This window comes from Peromyscus maniculatus, chromosome 7 (genome assembly GCF_049852395.1).
Source record: "Peromyscus maniculatus bairdii isolate BWxNUB_F1_BW_parent chromosome 7, HU_Pman_BW_mat_3.1, whole genome shotgun sequence".
In the NCBI taxonomy this organism is placed as follows: Eukaryota; Metazoa; Chordata; class Mammalia; order Rodentia; family Cricetidae; genus Peromyscus; species Peromyscus maniculatus.
The window spans coordinates 10,348,373-10,365,392 of record NC_134858.1 but is presented as its reverse complement, the minus strand read 5'-3'; the positions used below and the strand labels follow the sequence as shown (position 1 = coordinate 10,365,392).

At 45.8% G+C, this 17,020-nt stretch overlaps 1 protein-coding gene across 2 annotated transcripts in view; it reads right to left on the bottom strand.

Annotated features, from left to right (window-relative positions):
• Positions 1 to 17,020, bottom strand: part of Fam76b (family with sequence similarity 76 member B) — an 87,240-nt gene that overhangs the window by 17,618 nt on the left and 52,602 nt on the right. Inside the window, exon 11 of one of the 2 annotated variants that reach the window (XR_013052606.1) lies at positions 7,734 to 8,151. The exons of the other annotated variant lie outside the window; for it this stretch is intronic. The gene's annotated coding sequence lies outside the window, so the exon portion shown is untranslated. Of the gene's footprint in view, positions 1 to 7,733; positions 8,152 to 17,020 lie in introns of those variants that run through there. 2 annotated transcript variants of the gene reach the window in all.

The window sequence follows — 17,020 nt, the reverse complement described above, 5'->3', positions numbered from 1 at the left end:
ACGGGCTTCCACAAGTGAGTTCTGTGTTGAAGACAGTTTCCTGAAGGAGCTTAGGAATCTTAACCCTAACCCTAACCTTTGGTAGCAGAAACACTGACCTCCATTGAGCTGTCTTTCCAAAGGCTTTTACATAGGAAGCACTCTCAGAAGCTAGACTACACCCAGTGCCTCTTCAGGGCAGAAGTGCTTACTGCCCATCACAATGGATTAAGGTCCCTAATGTCCACGGTCCTCTCCTGTTACACAGTCTACTCCATGTGCACACACTGCCCAGCCTTCTCAAATTCCCTGTGGCTATTCGGACTCAGAAAACTCTCCCTCTCACTCCAGCTCTCCCTGTCCTCATAGTATTTTCATACTTTGCCTATTTCTAGTACTCTGAGTAATCTGCCCTTTGTTTTGGCCCCAAGAGTCTTGTGTGTTCTATGAGAAGCAGCTAAGAAGCTAGCTGGCTAATGTATTCACTCACAAGTAGGAAAAAAAAAAGAAAAGGAAAGAAGGCTCAGCCCTTCACAGTTCTTGACATTGTGATTTTTTTCAGCTGTCAGTAAGAACATTAAGAAGATAAAAACTTAGAGGCTAAAATTTCTGCTCCATCAACATCTTGAAATAGTTAAACCCCCCCCCGCCCCCTCCACTCCCACCTCCCTCTAGTTTAATGTACCTTCTTGGCCTCCATAATGATGGGCTGTAATAGCCCATTTATTCAGTAGAGTGGATCTCTAAAGCCCATTTCCAGATTACAGCTGGTGTGCCAGAACTGCGTTTATTTTCATTAGTAGAGAGGACGGAGCAGCCTGGTAAAGCTGACTTTTCAATTGCTCCGTCAGAAAGTGGTCTGAGTACTTCTCTCCACTCACTTGCTCACACCAGTGAACAAAAGCTTCACCGAATGAAGACTCCCAGTGTCCAAGCCCCTCGTTCAGACAGCAGCCAGGCGAGCATTGTAATAGGTGTGGAGAAAGGACTTCTCTCCGGGCTGGCTCTCCTCCAAACAGAGAGCAATCTCAGACTCAAGACGAAGTACTCTCCTGATTTTTTAAAACCTCTGACCTTCAGAGAACTCAGAGATTGAAGTGTGCCAATCAATCAAGCCAGCAGCATTTTAATATCATCGGTTTACAGTGGTAATCAAATAAAATAGATATCTGTCATTTCAAGTTAATTCAACACATAATGATAATTGTGTATCAGATGAGAAAAAGCTGTGAGTCATGATGAGTCTTTAAGAGGTGACAGAGGAACTCTTTCAGCACACACACTACACATCACATATATACATACACACATCAAATGCATACATACATACACAGTACATATATCACATACACAGCCACACATAGCATATACATCTATACACAATTATACATACTCACACTACACATCACATACATACATACCAAAAACACACGTACAGTCTCACAGACATTTAAGTTGTAGTTTTCCCAAATAATAATGCTGTGATGACAAATGCATCTTAGAGGTCAAAAGAAACTCTATCCTCTGCGGTTAATCCTTCTGAGTCCCTGTGATCCCAGTTCATTCCAAACTCTAGCCTCTGACCCTGCCCAAGACGGACCTTTTCTATTTTAAGCATAGTCTTCAGAGAGGGGGGTGGGAGGGTAGAAAGCTTGAGCCAGCTGATGCAGCTTGGTTACTGAGTGGGGAAGGGACGGGGAAAACTCACTGGTCCTTCCACCAGGGTATCCAGAAGCATGCTGGGGAAGGCTCTGGGACGGAAGGATACTCTCAGTTCCCATTTTTTGCTCAGGGTGGGGGAAGATAGGGAGGAGAGCCCAAAATACATGCAGTTTTCTTTGTGAAGTGTTGCCCACAGGTCTGTGTGGTTGAATCCTTGGTCTCCAGCAGGTGGCGTTGTCTTGGAAGAGTGTGGAAGCTTTAGGAGGTAGAGCCTGGCTGGGGGAAATATGTCACTAGGTTGGACTTGAGGCTTCACAGCCAGGCCCTGCTTATTTTGTTGCCTCTGCTTCCTGACTGCAAATGTGCAAAAAAAAAAAAAAAAAAATTGTGATCATCCACCCCACACTCCCTTCTGCCATGTCTTCCCTGCTATGATGGACCATGTCCCTTGGAGCTATAAAGCAAAATCATCTTCCCCTTAAAGCAGATTCCTGTTGGGACTTTTTATCATAGCAAGGAGAACAGTACCTAATACAGTTTCCCGGCATGCACCCTGCCATTCCTGCTTATAATTTTGAGTAAAACTGCCTTCTTTCTTGGTGTCGGTAGCCCTTTAGGAACAGAGCTACAGACATTCAAAAGGTAGACTATGCCACACGCTGCACACTGGCTGTCATACCCTCCCTCGCACCCCAAGATGAGACAGAATATTCCCTCTAGATTTATAGAACTGGATGAGAAAAAAAAACATAAAGACCTCCGTGAACACAGAAGAGATGGAGAAACAGTCTAGAGTATCATTATGGAAAGACATTTAGATGCTCAGTTAATAGCTCCTCATGCTGCCATCACTGGGACCCCTGAGAGTTTAAAAAAAAAAAAAAAAAATGGCATGAGGGAGACTTCAGTCATCAGATGACCAGAGCTGTGAGCTGACTGACCGAACAAAAGAAAATCTCCAGAGTTTCAGCACCACACAAATTCAGTGAGCACAGGAGAGAGGAAACCAGAGACAGAAAATGGCCTGAGAGTGGGGGCCACTATGCAGCTGCTGGCAGAGGGCGCACACATTCACAAGTTAGGCTAAGCACTCTGCTTCAGGAAGCGGCCCCTGCCGCACAGACCTACTGGGAGTGCAGAACAGCATGGCGTGTAGTGTGATAAGACAAAATCCAGAGGGGGAGGAGACAAGAATGACTTGAAACTGACGAATTCCTGGTAGTGGTTTAACTGATGATAACTGGTTGGGCTGGATCTCTCCTGAGGATTCTGATAGCCTAGATCCTGCTGGTCTGAGCAGGGAACGTTAGCAACAGCCCTTCCAGAATGTTACTACAGAAGGGTTTTTCCTATCTGGATATACTACCCCAGAGACCAGGAGGCACCAGCCTGCCCAGGGGTCCCCAGAGATTGTGTTGGGATATATAACTGTCTTCAGAGAAGGTACAGTTTGACTCACCTGCCCCCAAATCATCTCATTCAACAGCTTTTATCTGCCTGAAGTTCCTCACCCCTTTGGTTAAAGTAAGCAGTGTGGAGGGAGAGATGATGGATGTTTTTAGGCTTGGGCTTCTGCTAACCACTGATGAGGCCCCTCCTTCAGATCAGCCAGAGAGTAACGTGAACAAAGTGTATATGTTTTACAAATCCAAAATTGGGTGAAGTGACTGGACATGTTAAAACGTAGTTAGGAGCTTCAAGGTGTGTTTTTGGGTTTTGGTTTAACCACAGCAGTGCCAGATGAACTGGGAGAGTCAGCACCCATGAAACAGGGTTGTGTTAGTGGAGGAAGAGGCAGATGCACACTATAACCAGGTGAAGCGGAACACGGTGCTGCCTGTCTCTGGCGAGAAGCTTCTCTTTTCAAACTTCCGGAATAAAGTTGCCCTCTGACCTTTTCAATCCCATTGCTGGCTGGAGAGCGCCACCTACCGCACACTCTCTGCTACTCTCCATACAAGAGTCCCAGACTGCCCAATGCCAACCCTAATATTTATAATTACCAATTGGACAAGTGTGTCTTGGGCTGTGGGAATCAAAGAACGTGGGAAAGGGGGCAAGACAGAGGAGGCTTTAAGCGTCCCTTCACTCCAGACACCTGCTCCTAAGGATGCCTCAGGACTGGGTCCACAGCCACATAGCAAAGTAATAAAGCACAATCAGAGGAAAGAAAGACTAGGCTGGAATGTCTGTCAAAGACAACCAAGAGCAGAGGGGAAAGAAACCCACACAGTAGCTAAGAAAGCGATACATTGAGTTCCACTTTTTTCACAACCCCCTCCTAACACATTTGTTACTAATTAACAACTTTTAGTCAGTTCGGTGGGAATCCATACTTGAGTCTGAGCAATCTGATCAGTGTGCCTGTCCCTCGATTGCAAGATTTAGCCCTGGACATTGTGGTTTACTCCAGGGCCGGTGTCTGCCAGCTGTTTGTTTTACAGCTGTCTTTCAGTAGCTTGTGCTGTTGTTGCATTTTCCGCACTCACTGGGGTTCCCAACCCTGGAATACTTCCCTGTTCTCACAACTTCATCCATCTCCTTCAGAGTCAACAGACATCAGAATTCAGACAGGAAGAGGTTCCCTCTCACCTGAAAAACAAAACAAAACACCTAGACAGCGAAGTCTGTCCCCTACAAGGGATTCATGGAAGGACATGAAGGTAACACTGAAGATGTTAGGGACAGGAGCCATCAGAGGTCTAGCTCATCACTGTACCTTAAAAATGGAGTTAGGAGAAGCTAAAGCCTTGCCCAAGATCAAACAGCGAGTGACAGGTAGGATGTGAACCTGTGGCTCCCAAAGCTCTATATCTTTCCATGTATAATGCTGCACTAGATCTCCTGGGCTCTGCCAAGTCTGATCCTCCGTGATAAATGCCTCCACTTGAAGAAGTTGCCAGGACCACCATGCTTCCAGCAACATCAGGTTAATGCATTTGCTTTTAGTAGGTATATGCACTTGAACTGTAAGGAGTAACTGTCCCCCTGTTATCTGCTAAGTGAATGCTATGAAGGTGTTGTGAGAGGCCATTTGGAGACCACTCTACAAAACTCCTGTGGCCATCTGGGAAGAGGTTAGAATCTTCTTGAAGCAGACAGTCATCATATTTATTTTTCTTACACAAAGCACACCAAGACAGCAGACTCTCAAGAGGTTCTAAACAGCCAGCTCTTGGGAGTAAAGCCCTGACTGGTAGTGCTTTTTTCTGTGGTATAAATTCTCCCAGTGTGCCAGCTTTAAGCTGTCAACGAAACACAGAATTGGGGAATGGGCATGTCCACCAGTGCCTCTCGGCCACATGAGCTGACTCCAACACACCACAGCTCCAGGATCTGTGTGTCTATCATGGGACTCGGGCCATGAACATCCAGGAAAAAAGCCTGAAGCAAGTAGTGGGACTGCCGGGGTGAGGTTATGGATGTGAGCTCTGGGTTGGGTTTTTATGTTGGTTTGTATTTTACTGACTTTAGCCCTGCATTTGATTATTTATTGTTAACTTTCCTGTAGTAAGAGGTGCTTTGCTCTGCCTGAGAGCTGCCAGCTGTACCTTCCTCTTTCCTTTAGCCTTGAAGGAAATACGCACTCTTCCCAGGTCCATGGCAGCTTTTGACTGCAGCTGGAGGGTTGCTCTTCTGCCTCTCGGCTCTGTGCTCACACTCTGGCTACATCATCAGTCCTCCTGGGACAACTGTGCTGCTTCTCCAGAAGCTCTTGGGGTTTGACACTCTCCTAAATTAAATGGACTACATCCTAATGAAATAGTATTCTTCCATTAAAATCTCTCTCTCCGCTTCCCTCCACTGTTTTGTCTCTCTTTTTTATCTTGTCTCCTTTTGTCTATTACTCTCTAACTCGTGTGTGTGTGTGTGTGTGTGTGTGTGTGTGTGTGTGTGTGTGTACATTTAAATATATGCTGGAAGGTTCTATACATGCTACTAGAGGAGAAAAGTAATCATCATTCTTACTCACCCTGCTACAATCATGCCTGGCCTGGCGATACATGACCACTGATACAATAGGGACACAAACATAGGAGTAACCAACCACTTTCCAATTGGATTGAACGCCTGCTCCACAAGATGAAATGCACTCCTGGTAACACTATTGGACTAAGAACCCATGGTTACAAATCTCAGGCAAAGGCCCTAGGGGAGAACTTACTACTATTACTCTGATTGATATATACACATGTAATATATGTAATACATATATATATATATATATGCATATACATATACATTTTCCAAATTAGATGCTTTGTTGTATCTAATAACATCTACATATATGTGTGTAACAGGATTTAATTTTTTAAAAAAGTCCATGAATTTGAAAGAGAACAAAAAGGGGTATATGAGAGGGTTTGGAGGGAGGGAAGAGAGGGGGAAATGGTGTAATTATTTTATAATCTCAAGGTATGAAAGAAGTAGTTTAAAAATAAAAGAAACTGATGCCTAATTGAAAAAAAAATAATATGCACTTCATGAGCTAGAGAGAGGGTTAAGCAGTTAGGAGTGTTCGCTGCTCCTGCAGAGGACCTGGGTTTGGTTGCCAGGACCCTCTTGGGGACTCATCACCATTTGGATCTGCAGTTTCAGAGACTGATGTGTTCTTCTGACTCCTTCAGACACCAGGCATGCATGGGCTGCATATACATACATGCAGACAAAAAACTCCATCCATATAAAATAAAATAAGTAAATCCAAAAATGTTTGTTGAAATAAAGGGGGGGAAAGAATGTGGTCTCTGCAGTCAGAGAGCCCATAGGCTCCAGAAGCTGGGCTTTGCCAGTACCAACCAAGAAATCTGGGTAAATGACTTAAGCCGCCCATCTCTTGAGGCACTCATATACAAGGGAAGAAAGCCCATGTTGGAAGGCTTCGGGAAGAAGTCCCGGCCCTGAGACATGAACAGTGTGGGTGTAGGTTACTGGGCTAGGGAGATGGTTCAGTCAATAAAATGCTTGTCTTGCAAACATGAGGACCTGAATCCCATCCACAGAACCTGCACTTAAAAAACAGTCAGACACTGGGGTACAACTATAAGCTCAGTGCAAAGGGTGCAGACAGGTGGATCCCTGGGGCTAGCCTACTTGGCAAATTCCAAACCAATGAGAGATCTTGTCTCCAAAGAAATGCCTAAGGAATAATACCCATGGCTGACATCTGGCATCCACATACACGAGAATTCACATGTACAAACACACATGCATGCACACAGACATCTACACACTAAATACACAGTATCTGTTAAATACCCTGTGTTTTTCAGTATTAGATCCTACTAAGGCCCTGTCCCCAATGTCTCTTGCAAAGTTCAGGAAGAGTAAGAAAGATGATTGCCCTACACTCAAGCAAGTCAGGGGTTGTGATGGGAATTCTGACCCCTGGGGAATACTTGCCTGTTCATGTTAGAGGTCAGCTGCCCTGCAGACAGTCCCTCTGTCACCTCCCTCACTGCACAGACAGTCGAGGTGGCTCTGCAGCCAGGGTTATTCAGACCGGACAGTTTCACCTTCCACAAGAAGGCAGACATTGGGGTACATTCAGGGCAGGCCTTCATTTGATACAAAGAGAGAATGAAGTATCATTCTGGCTACGTCCTTCAGTGTGCCATCTTGGTTCTGTTTTTCTTTTTCCTTCTATGAAACGGAGTTTTGCTACACAGTCCTGGCTGGCCTGGAACTCACAGAGATTCCTCTGCCTCTGTCTCTGGAGGGCTGGGATGGAAGGTGTTTGCCACCACACCTGGCATTTCTGTTCTCAATCACAGAGGAGTCTATGTCACCCTGCCCAGAAAAGTGTGGCTTCTCTATTTTAGCAGCACTGAGACACGGAATCCTATTCAAAGAGAAAGAAAAGCAATAAAACAATTAGATATATGACAGAATTCATCTTTCTCTCACTTCCATCTCTACTTTTTGAAATTGCATGTGATTATCTTTTCACTTCTGTCTGCTTCCCAATAAATTACTTTTAAGATGTTATTACCTCAAGCTTAGAATAGCATACCAGCTGTCAAAAACATTGTCTGATTTCAGTTTGGTTCATCAGTGCCTTTTATTTTTCAAGTTACCTTTTTATTTATTTTAGTGGGAGTGTGTACATGTATGTGTAGGTCAGAGGACAAACAGTGGTAATAGGTTCTTTCTTTCCACCACGTTGGAGCCAGGGATCGAACTCAGGTCATCGGCCTTAGCAGCAAGTTCCTTTTCCCTATAAGCCATCTTGCCAGCCCCTGTTCATCAGTTCTTTCAGTCTTCCGGTATTGGGCGGTGGTATCCAGCACCGGTTAGGAGGCCCTGCACAGACGAGGCTCCTGTAGGAACAGTTGTGTGTGACCCTTGACCTCACAGCACTGTCACCACGTCACGTCACGTCACGGCGGAGAAGCAGCCAGTGTGTCCTCGAGAGCAAACAGGTCGTTTGGGACTGCTGTCACTCTGAAGCAGGAGACAGGAAAGAGGGATGGGCGTCTAGCTGAAGTCGATCGGTGCTGAGGGAGGAAACTGAAGAGCAGGAAGAAGCAGGAGAGAACCACAGGGTGCAGGGCCTTAACAGCAGTTAGCAGTGCCCTCCTTCAGCTCATACCCACATTTTCTTCCCCAAACCTCCTTGAAAAGCCTCCCTTCCCTCCCTTCCCTCCCCTTCCCCTCCCTCTTCTTCCCTTCCCCTCCCTCCCCTTCTCTTCCCTTCCCTCCCCTCCATTTCCTTCCTTCCTCCTTTCCTTTAAAATAGGCACTGGCCCCGGTTCCGGTTCCTTGCATGACTTTCGAAGCCCTGTTCACTCTCCAGCAGACCACTTCCCAGCATCATTTGCCTAGCCAGTAGCAGGCTGGCCCTCACTTCCTTCGGCACCGTTTCTTGCATTTTTACGCACTCCATTTTACACACTTCTTATTGCCAAGGCCTCACCATAAAGACAAACCCAGGAAGTGATTATGAACATTTCCTTCCCCGTGCATACTTTCTTTACAGTCTTTACCAGTCTTCCACCTCCCACTGCCGGTAGCAATTACTGACCAGTTGACCTGCCTAGTGATGCCTCTAAAAAGGACACCATTAATCCATGCCTGGTTCTCTAATGGTCATGTGCTTTGAGTAATATAGCCAGCAGATCTCTAAACCCCTGGAGTATATCGGTGAGAGCGAGCATCTAATCCAATCGTGCAGCAGAGTGAGCCTGAGCCTAGCAGACATTTTCCCTTGAGGCTGCCATTTCTTCAGGAGTTCCTCCAGGGAATTATACATCATTCCTCCTGGGAGCTTACCCTTGTGAGAGTGCTCTGGGCTCACTTCATACCCTATATTCTTCAGCCTACACGACAAGGGACAGAGAACAGACAGAAGTGATGAGTCCTGGTGAGGGGCACACACAAGTAACTTCTCTTCACTTCCAGAGATGCCTCACCACCCTGGGGTTTGGTTTTTTTTTTTTTTGGGGGGGGGGGTGGTTTGGTTTACTTTGGTTTGGTTTCATTGGTTGTTGTTGTTGTTGTTGTTGTTTTGCTTTTGTTTTTTGAGACAGGGTTTCTTTGTGCAGCTTTGGCTGTCCTAGAACTCTCCGTAGACTAGGCTAGGCCTTAAAGTCAGAGATCCACCTGCCTCTGCCTCCCAAGTGCTGGGATTAAAGGTGTGTGCCACCACCACCTGGTCATGAACCCCTTGTTTTAATTCATATGAAACAAGGGGTTAATAGATGTCGGTAGCTAAAAAGCAGATAGAAAATTTTAAGATCACAAATGTTAGAGATGGAAGGAACTTAACTCACATCTACATCCCATGCAATTCTGGCTGTGTCCCCCACAGCATGAAGTTGGTTCCTCCTGTACAATGAGGAGAACATTTCCCTAAGGGGTCTGTGTGAAGAAGTAGTGACAGGCATGTATAAAGTTCTTAGGAACGTGCCTGGGTAAAAGTCGGCGTGGTAGTGGCGCATATTCACAAGGCCTAGCAGAAAGGTGGAGAAGAGGATACACTGGATGGCTCTGTCTCATCTGTGCACTATAAACAAAGCTGGCCTGTCCCAGTCACAGGCACTAGGACTACTTAGAAGTCTACCCCCAAGACCCAGGTCTCAGCATTCTTCGTTTGCCAAAATAGTCAGTCAGACATCTAGTTGCTTCTTCTTCCTGCCCACACTGTCTCTGCTTTGAGAACTCTGCTCCCTATTGCTATCTCTGAACTCTTTTGCTCTAGTGACCCCGAAGGACACTGTAGACCTGATCTGCCCTTGTGACTCAGAACTTATGTTCTGGGTTCACACACACTCCAGTGTGAGTAGAGATTGTCTTTCCTCCCCATCCTGTCCAGGAAAGACCTTCACTTCCCACTGAGGGAGAAAGAGAGTGGCCCACAGTTGCCCTAATAGAGTGATAGCTAACGAAAACAAACATTCATCACCCACTTGAAAGGAGTAGCAGTCAAGTTTGTGATCATACTTTCGCTAGTTACTGAAAATAAAGTCTTCCATATTTTAACATCATGCATTTGCTGCCCACTCTTAAAGGCTCGTGGTCACTGTTGCTAATTCTTTGACACAACCCATAATATACAATTACAAACACCAAAGCCACTTACAACGCATAACCACACACAAATGGAAGACAAAAACTAAACCAAGCCAAACACAAGCAAACCTAAAATGGAACTTGCCAAAATCTGTCCGTGGCTATTTCCTTAGGCACTGCCTCCAGGTCTTTTTCTGGGATCCGCTGTCTCCTGGCTACTTAAGTCTCAGCTACTTGTCAATGACTGAGCTATTTTAAGTGAGGGGGAAAAAAAACACTTGAGGCCTAAAACACAATACTCCCAAGTATCTCCTGTGGCATCTGCACATCTCTAAGAGACACTTGAAGGAAGACCCAGAGAAACGACTCTGTTGGGGTTAGACTTGAGATATAAAGGTTGAAAATTATCTCTGTTCTTGAAATCACATCAGTTGTGGGGTTGTTTCGTTCATCTTTCACAAACACTAAACCCCAGACATAGCAGAGAGAAAGCACCAGGAGCTGTTGTGGGAAACACTCAGCTCTCTTCTTTCACGTGACCTCTGAGGTTAGAAGGGGTCCCGTCTTCCCAGTTGCTCCAAGATGGATCTTAGAACAATCAAGACTGGGCATAGATTTGGATTCCTCCAGGCATCAGGGCTTCTTTGAAAACTCACAGCTTTTCCTCAGACCAAACCTGAAAGAAGTGGCTCTCTGTAAAACCCAAGCTGGCCAATGATTCTGGAAGAATATTATTCTAACAATGAAACCATCAACACAGAAAAGGCAGAAATGTCCATCCAAACAGTAGCATGGAGCCTGCACAGGAAACTGTTTAGTCCAGCCCTCTCAAGACTGTTTCCAGAGAACTAAGGCAGCTTCCATTCCATGGATGGGTGTCTTCCCTATGTTCATTTCAAGATTACATCTTATTCATGGGAAGACAGAGACTGAAGAAAAGGCAAAGCAACCAGGGCAGAGGGTACAGAACACGAAACGTGGGGAAGCTTGTCTGAGATTTCAGAGTCAGGAAGGGTGGAAGTCGTGGTAGTTGGTGGGTGTGGCTTCCAGACCAGAGAAGACTGCAGGTGAGAGCAGGGGACCCATGGGAAAGGGCAGTGGGAGAGACTGAGCACTCCTCAGGAAGCACAGGACAGTGGGAGAGACTGAGCACTCCTCAGGGAGCACAGGACAGTGGGAGAGACTGAGCACTCCTCAGGGAGCACAGGACAGTGGGAGAGACTGAGCACTCCTCAGGGAGCACATCAGAGAGAAAACAAGGCAGGGGCATCTGAACGAGCCAGTGAAACGGTATCTGATACACTCATTCATTATTGTCACCGAAGGTCAAAGACTCTCACAAAGTCAGAAACACTGAGATGGTGACAGTTAATGTCATGTTGGAACCTCAGAACTCCCAGAGCCAGGCATACACAAAGTCTACAAAGTGTAGTAGATCCCCGAGGGTCCTCTGCCTCCCTTCTCCTGGGTTTCGTGTCCTGCTCTTCTTCAAGTCTGAGAAAAGGAACCAATGGACCTAAGTGACTCCAAGTGTGGGTTTACTGGCGTCTCTTTAAGTTGAATGGGGGCAGGCTTTGCCCACTGCTTCACTTCAGCTTCTGAGCCGGCAAAAACTGCCTCCTTGTTTAGCCAGGGTGGAAAATGTTGGGCAGAGTCAAGGTGAACAGCTAGCAAAGAGCTGGGAAACCCTCCAGGGAGAAGCTGAGGGCATGAGTCACGCAGCAGTAATGAAGGACTGTGCAAGCCTTTGACTTCGTCAGCTCCACCCTCCTCATCTCCACTTTCACTTAGTAACCAGTGCTCAGTGCCTGTCTTGGGCCTCCCATGAAGTAAGGCCAAAGGGACAGAAACCAAACCTGTCCATCTTTTTCACCTTGAACCCACCAAAAAAGTATGGCCCAGCTTCAACCATCTCCCCTCAAAGGTATTTTAAGATGCAGCTAAATGTCACACTGAGGTCCTTACTATGTGCAATCAGGGCCTGTTCATCAAAAACAAAGGGAAAGACTGACAGAGCCTGGACGATGAGAGGCCACATGGGGCAGAGATGTCCCACAAGCAGTGGCGGCTTTTCTCTAGGTTGTTAATAGAGAAGAACATAGATTTCTGTCTACTTAAAGCACAAAAAATGTAACCAAATACAGTATTTGAGAGTTGAAAAGTTGAATTACTAGTAAAATAAAATGTTTAGGTCCAGAAACTTATCTAAACAACTTGCTTTTCTGGAAGGAACTTCCTTCTCTGATAGAACAAGATAAATGTTCCTCATCAGTATTCAAGAGCAAAGGGTCATTTCTAAATCAGCCATTTCACAGTAAAGGGACAAAGATTCAGGGACTGGGAATGACGGGCCTTGGCATGAAGCCACTTCATAGCAGAGTGCCTCTTTCCTTACTCCGGGACTTCGTATTGGTTGTTAATCACATACACACAGTCCCTGAGTGCCTGTCATGCACACAGCACATCTAAGGGCTATGGAGAATCTAACCCAAGTAAGTCCTGGTCCCCACTCCCCTTGAGTCCATGTGGAGGTCACTGTTCACCAGATGACATCACTGTGTCAGAGAGTCGGGCTCACAAACATCGCCTTCTGGTTATGCACATTCAATTCCTCAGTCTTCAGCTGAGGAAATTAGGACCCAAGACAGCCATGCAACTGCCTCAAATGAAATAACTCATCTGAAGCAGAGACCAGATTTGAACCCAATGGTGCCTAAATCCGAGACCTTGGCTCTTCCCTTCATCCAAGGTTATGCCACACTTAAATGTTCCCTGACCCCTCGAGGAAATGGGAGATAACTTTAGCTAAGTGTAAAAGGAATTTCTGAATAGCAGGATTTATCAGCTCTGAAACATTTTCCATAGAAGTCCCCATAAAGCACTACTGTATGTAGTTCTGAAATGAGAAGGTGCCGGATGGAGGTCTCCTTTGGAGCAGGCCAGCCTAATGAATAGTAAGAAGTGAGAACAGTGTATCTTGGGTTTTCTCCCACACCATGACTCTAAGGAGCACGAATAGTAACAAAAACGTTCCCCTCTGTTTTCCCTGGCATTCCAATGAGCAGAAACTGATAAACAGACTGCAAATAAAAGAAGCTAGCAATGTCCTAGAGAAAAGACAGATGCGCTTTAAAGAGCTGAGGAGATGGGAGTGTTTTTCAGGCTGGTGTTGAAGTTTAGGCAAAGGTATGTGTTTGTGTATGGTGACTAAGCCTGTGTGCATGGGAAGCAGCCACTCCAGATGGCGGAAAATGTGGTAATGTTGGAAGACACGTGTAATGATTGGCACCCTAAATGAAAAACAGATGTCTCCTCAAAAGAAAGATTTTAGAGTAAGTTGCCTGCTGACCTCTTCGGGCCTCTTTAACTGGGTCTCAAAGTCAGTGACACAGAGGAACTATTCAGGCTTCACTGTGTCCCGGGAAAGAAAGAGCAGCGGTAAAAGGCAGCGTGCACTTGTGTGCACACGCACAGCAAATAAACAAAACAGAAACAGAAAACAACTTTGAAAGTATTTTGCTGATTGCACAGCATGGCCAAGGCTCTCACTAATTTATGCCTTCATCAGATGGAATTTTAACCTGGGATTATAACAAAATTGGTCATGGTGGACATCAGAGTTAGCTGCGGAACTGCTCTGTGCTCACTTTCCCTGGGCACTGTTCCCTACTAGCTTTGGCATAGATGTATGTCCTAGTGCTTCCCGCTTTGTGGGAGTCTGCTGGAGTCCAGCTCCGACCTGCTCCCATCTGCCGAAGGGTTCTTGGGTGGAGGAGAGAGTAGTGAGGAAATATGAGGTAGAAAGATAGACAGAGGTGATAAGAAAGACAGACACAGGATAGCTTCAGGAGGGCCTTGGGTCAATACCCAACAGCCCAGAGCTTTATTCAAAAGGGCTTTTTATAATATGTCAAGGGAAGAGGCAAAATTGACCTCCCCTTTGCAAGATCAAAGCATACCCTACAACCAAGTGTAGCCCCTTCCAAACACCTGGTAACCATGCCCATGGCCAAATCATCTCCTTATGCAGCCCTGCTAGATAAAGCAAGCTCAGATTCTCTGACCCTGAGTAAGGTCTCACTTAGGAAGTCTCTTGGCTCCCACACCACTTCCTATCTGGGTTCAGAATACTGTGCACTAGAATGTGATAGGAACAGAAATATCTGGAATTTGAGAGGGTTCATCTAACAGGGTGTCCAGTCCATGGTGCCTGAGAGGAATGTGGAACTGGATAGCAATGTGTGGCCTAATACAAAATCATAAACTTCCTTTAAAAATTATGAGATTTAAAAAAGTAATTGTTTTATAACTCAATTGTATATTTCAAGCATGAACTTTATAGACGATAATGTTGTATTGCTATACCATGCAAAATAAACACACGCATGATCTTCCAACCCATGGATTGTGGATTGAATGCCCATGTATTTAACATCTACTCAAGAGAATTCTTTGCCCCATGTGTCTCAAAGAAGCAGTAACACTGGGGACCCTTGCTAGACCCTGGACGGAATGACACTACATGAACTCGACTGCTCATGTACTCATGTGTGTCACCCTCAACCTTTGCTGTAGAGAGGGAGAATCAAGTCATCTGCCACTTATCTTATTAAATGAGGAAAGAGCACAAATGATAGATGGATTGGTAGCTAAATCACTAACTCACTTCCCGACTAACAAGTCTATGGGCTGACTCAAGTGGATAAATGAATGATAGCCCTAGACACCAAGAAAGCTTGTTGTTCATCACCCTGGGAACACAATGAGAAACTGTCCGAGAGAAAGAAGGGCGTCTATCTTCTGTTTGTCAGGAAAAGATTTCACAGAAAAGACGGGAACTGTCTTCAGCTGAGGCCATTTAAAAACGGCCTGACTTTTACAATTCTTCACTGCCTTTTCTTGATGGCTTTTCTCCCTTCTGCCCTTCAGGTCACAGACGTTCTCCAGCTGAAACTGCAGCTGTCTAGTGGGAACAGCCTAAGAAAACAGCAGTAAACCCCAGAGGAACCGGGCCAGGGGGACAAGGCTAACTTGTGCTTTACTTGATCCAACTGGAACTGTCCTTTGGGACTCTCATGCTGAGTGCTCGAAAGCCAGAGAGAACATTGGGGGGTGGGACGGGGCCAAGGGAAGACATAACAAAGGGAGTTTTGGAAAGGAGAAAGGGCTCAGGCTGGAGCTGGGCCAAGGGAACACTGGAGGTCAGTAGAAGGCCCTAACCGCTGTGCTCGCCGGCCATTCCCTGGGGCACTTTCCTGGACCCCGGCTCCCTTCCCAGCAGCTCTGTCCCAGCCTCCCGGCCACCTGAAACAACAAACCCTTCAGAACCACGGCCAAGTCCTGTGTACACAGTGGGGGCTCGTGGTGGACAATGTTACACAGAATGTGTGTAACATATTCTGACTTTCCAAACTGCGCTTGCCACTCATGCTTGCTAAAATATTAAACCATAAATAATTCATTAGCATATGTTTAGGTTCTGGTAAAAGCCAGACCAGGATATCCATACAGTAAGTGTTAGAGTGCACACGTTCTGTTCTACTCTATAATGATTCCATAATTACTTCGAGGGTATATGCTTTGAAGGACCATATTCCATTCTATATGCATTCTTTCTATTTCATTTTTGGTCTAGACCAACAATAATCCAATTTCAATATATTTAACAATTACTGAATGAAAGGACCCTCAAAGACACGTGCACTATACTCCATAGGTAAGTGCTTTCAAGCAAGTTTAAAAATATAAATCAAGTATGTGTACACATGTTCATGTGTGTATATGCACATGTGTGTGGAAGCCAGAGGCTGGCATTGGGTATCTTCCTCAATCACTCTCCTTGGTGTTTGAGACAGAACCTCTTATTAAACCTGAAGCTCACAGGTTTGGCTAGGCCGGCTGTGCATCAAGCCTCAGGGATCCTCATATTCCCACCTCCCCAGGTCGGAGGTTACAGGTGTGCACCACCGTGCCCAGGTTTTCTTTAGATGGGCGCTAACAATCAAACTCAACATTGTATACTGAGTCATTGCCCCAGATCCTTAAGCAAATTTTTGTCTCAATGGATTTTCCATCTAGTTTCAAATTTTGAACATACCCAGTTGCAAAAGTCACCTCCATGCACAATGGTATGTACACTTTCTGGATAGAAGATCTATTGCTTTGAAATGTTCTCTAAATAGTTCGGAAGTAGCAGGGAAACTATCTAGGGGACAGAGGGAAATGGGGGTGGGGGAGGGGTGATAATTAGCAGGGCAGGACAATGTGGAGGGAATACATTCGATGTAAAACATAAATAAGTGTTTGAAAATTGAAAATATACATATAAACATTAAAAGGAAGAATGGGAATCAGGAAGAGAGAAGGGGAAAAGCAAGCCAGCTATTCCTAAGAGAGTTTGGGAAGGAAGAAAAGACCCTTGAAGCCTTGGAACATCTATCTCAACTTGTAGCAGGAACTCACAACGTCTGTCTGGCCAAGGTGAGGCATCTGCAAGTTCTGTGCTTCAGGGATATTTCCAGGTCACACTCTAGAAGAACTGTTTGCAGAGCAAAGGTCATAATCTTCCCAGAACCACATCCCAGACCAGGCTGGGTCCTGCATGTGGTCCAGCTTCCATGGATATGGGCATCCTGGACCAGGCTGGGTCCTGCATGTGCTTCACCTTCCATGGAAATCGGCATCCCAGACCAGGTTGGGTCCTATGTGTGGTCCATCTTTGTGTGGTCCAGCTTCCATGGAAATGGGCATCCTGGACCAGGCTGGGTCCTATGTGTGGTCCAGCTTCCATGGATATGGGCATCCTGGACCTCGCTGGGTCCTGTGTGTGGTCCAGCTTCGAGAGGTCCAGCTTCCATGGAAATGGGCA